Genomic DNA, 3,086 nt, shown 5'->3' on the forward strand with positions numbered 1-3,086 from the left:
AGTGAGGACCCTCATTCTCATATGGAAACCTTTTGCGATTATTGTGAAGCTATCTCTCAAACGGGCGTGACTCAAGACCAAATAAGATGGGTCTTATTTCCTTTTTCGTTAATCGGCACCGCAAAGCAATGGTTGAAGGGCCTTGATAAGGCCACCCTTGGAATAGATTCTTGGAAGAAGTTGGCTCTAGCTTTCTACAAAATATTCTACCCACCGGAAAAGACTAACATGCTAAGAGCTCAAATTACGGGTTTTAAGCAAAGGGATGAAGAATCTTTGTATGAAGCTTGGGAGCGGTTCAAAGGTATTTGTCGCTCATGTCCTCACCATGGACTTAGCGAATGGTTTTTAGTGCAACAATTTTGGAATGGTTTATATGAAGATTCAAGGAACATTCTCAATATGGGATCAAATGGAATGTTCACCGAAGTTGATGACAATCAAACATGGAACAAGATTGAGGAAATGGCGGTCCATAATTCACAATATAGTAGACCTCGCAAAGCTACTAGAGGAGGAAAGTATGAAGTGGACTCCGTTACTCAATTGGGTGCTCAACTTAGTGCTCACATTGACACAATCAACTTGAAGTTTGAACAAGCTATGGCTAGACTTGAGGAAAACTCAAAATCATCAAAGCATCATGTCAATGCCATGACGGCATCCTCATCAATCCCAAGCGGGATATGTGAGAATTGTGGAACCTTGGGTCATGACTCAAGTGAATGTAGGGGAACAACCGAACAAGTTAATGCTTTCCAAGCTTACAAAAGTGGTACCCCTTATTCAAATTTTTACAATGAAAACACCAAGTTCCATCCAAATCTCTCATACAAAAGCCAAAATGTTCAAAACCCTCAAACAACATACACTCCACCACCCATGAGAAATCAAAATCAAAGACCCTTTTACAATCAAAACCAAGGTTACCAAAATCAAAATCCATACAATCACCAAAATGACCAAGGTTTTGATGTCCAAAAAGCGGTCCTCCAAATGCAAAAGAATCAACAAGAATTTTTCACCCAAATGCAAAAAGATAGCCAAGCAAAAGACACCACCATCAACAACATTCTAGCTCACACCAAGATGTTGGAAACACAATTGACTCAACTAGCATCTTCAAGCTCACAAAGACAAAAGGGGCAATTACCACCTCAAAGTAATCCCCCTAGACATGAAACAGTTAGTGCCATTCACTTGAGAAGTGGTACAAGATATGAAGCACCGAAGGAGCAAGTTGAGAATGAAGTTGTGAAAGCTAGTGAAAAGGAAGAAATTGTGCAAAGCCCCAAAGAAGGGGAATCATCAAAAGAAGAAAGTTCAAAGAAAAATGAAGACAAAGCCAAAGAGAAGGAGCCCATTGTGATTAGACTTCCTTTTCCAAGTCGTCAAGCCAAGCCCAAATTTGATGATCAACTTGGAAAGTTCATGGAAATTGTGAAGAACTTAGAAGTCTCAATTCCTTTCACGGAATTAATCAATCACGTTCCGGCCTATGCAAAGTACATGAAAGATATCCTCACAAAGAAGAAGTCGATCCAGAAACTTGAGACTATCGCCTTCACTAAGGTGAGTAGTGCAATACTTCAAGGAAGTTCACCTCCAAAGTTAAAGGATCCGGGAAGCTTCTCAATACCGTGTACCATTGGCGACACAACGATCAACAAAGCCTTATGTGATCTAGGGGCTAGTGTGAGTGTCATGCCGTACTCGGTGAGTAAAAGGTTGGGAATGGGAGAGCTTAAATGCACCAATATCACTCTTCAAATGGCCGATAGATCGACGAAGACACCATTAGGGATATGGGAAGATGTCCCCGTGCGAATTGGGAAGTTTTTCATCCGGGTAGACTTTGTCATTGTTGATATGGAGGAAGATTCCAACATTCCAATCATCTTAGGAAGACCTTTTCTACACACCGCGGGTGCGGTGATTGATGTGAAACATGGAGAGCTCACTCTAGAAGTGGGAGATGAAAGCATAACTTTTAATCTTGACAAAACCATGAGAGCTCCTCGTTTGCATGAGCCATGTTTCATGATCGATCATTATAGCTAGGAAAGATGAAAGGAAGAAGTCGGAACTCCAATGGAGGAAGAAAATTGAAGATGCTCCATTCAAAGAGCAAGTGAATTGTGACAAGGAGAGCTTGCAAAGCTCATCAAAATCAACCAAGGAAGAAGATGATGGCCTCATTGGCCAAGAGAAGAAATTGGGAGAGTTGTCTCCATCTAAGCAAGAGATTTTCGATAATCAACTCAATGAAGTTTGTGGTCTTTGGGACGACGAATTTGAAGGGATCTTTAATCCCTACATTGGGCATGCCATCGATCATGATCAACAACAAGGAGCACGGTCTATTGAGGACCTCTACCATAACAATGAACAAGCTTTTGATTACTTCTTCAAGGTGTTGAGCAACATCAACAACACCTTGAACATGCCCCCTTGACATCTCATCAAGAATGAGAGTTTGGTGGAGTCCTCCCTAAACCACCACTTGTAAATATTTCTAACTCCCTAACTTACATTTAATTTTTGTATTGCATTTTTGTCATTTTTGGATTTTTATTTACTTTGATCAAAATAATTGTCATGAAAAGAGAGAAGTGAGGGAGGGATTAACAATTTTAATTGATGTGTAGTGCTTTACCTTAGTATGGGGATGGCAATTGCCTAGGCTATTCATGCCTTAGTAGTGCCCCCACAATGAAGAACACAAGATTTGAAAGAAAGAAAGAAAGAATGATAAGGGAATGCGTTTGTGCACGGATGGAACTGAATCCGTGTACACAAGGACCAATCCGAGCGGATTCCTGAGAATCCGCCCGTCTGAAGAAGATCCGAGCGTCCTGCTGAGAAGACGCCCGTCTTGGGCTGAGCTGAAATTGCAAAATTCTTGACTGTCAAAGAATCCGAGCGGATTTCTGGAAAGACGCCCGTCTCACAGAATCCGTCCGTCTTTTATACAAGACGCCCGTCTTGAAGCTGAAGAAAAACAAAGAAAAATCTCTGGACTAGAATCCGTCCGTCCTGCACGAAATCCGCCCGTCCCATCACAGAAGAATCCGAGCGGATTCCCC

The 3,086-nt window shown here is 41.6% G+C and overlaps 1 non-coding gene across 1 annotated transcript; it reads right to left on the reverse strand.

The window, feature by feature from the left end:
• Nucleotides 1-228: 228 nt before the first annotated feature.
• Nucleotides 229-335, reverse strand: LOC141658003 (small nucleolar RNA R71). Its single transcript, XR_012548915.1, has one exon. It is a non-coding gene; the product is annotated as a small nucleolar RNA R71 (small nucleolar RNA).
• Between the last annotated feature and the right edge of the window lie 2,751 nt (nucleotides 336-3,086).

Source organism: Silene latifolia, chromosome 5, assembly GCF_048544455.1.
Source record: "Silene latifolia isolate original U9 population chromosome 5, ASM4854445v1, whole genome shotgun sequence".
Lineage (NCBI taxonomy): Eukaryota > Viridiplantae > Streptophyta > Magnoliopsida > Caryophyllales > Caryophyllaceae > Silene > Silene latifolia.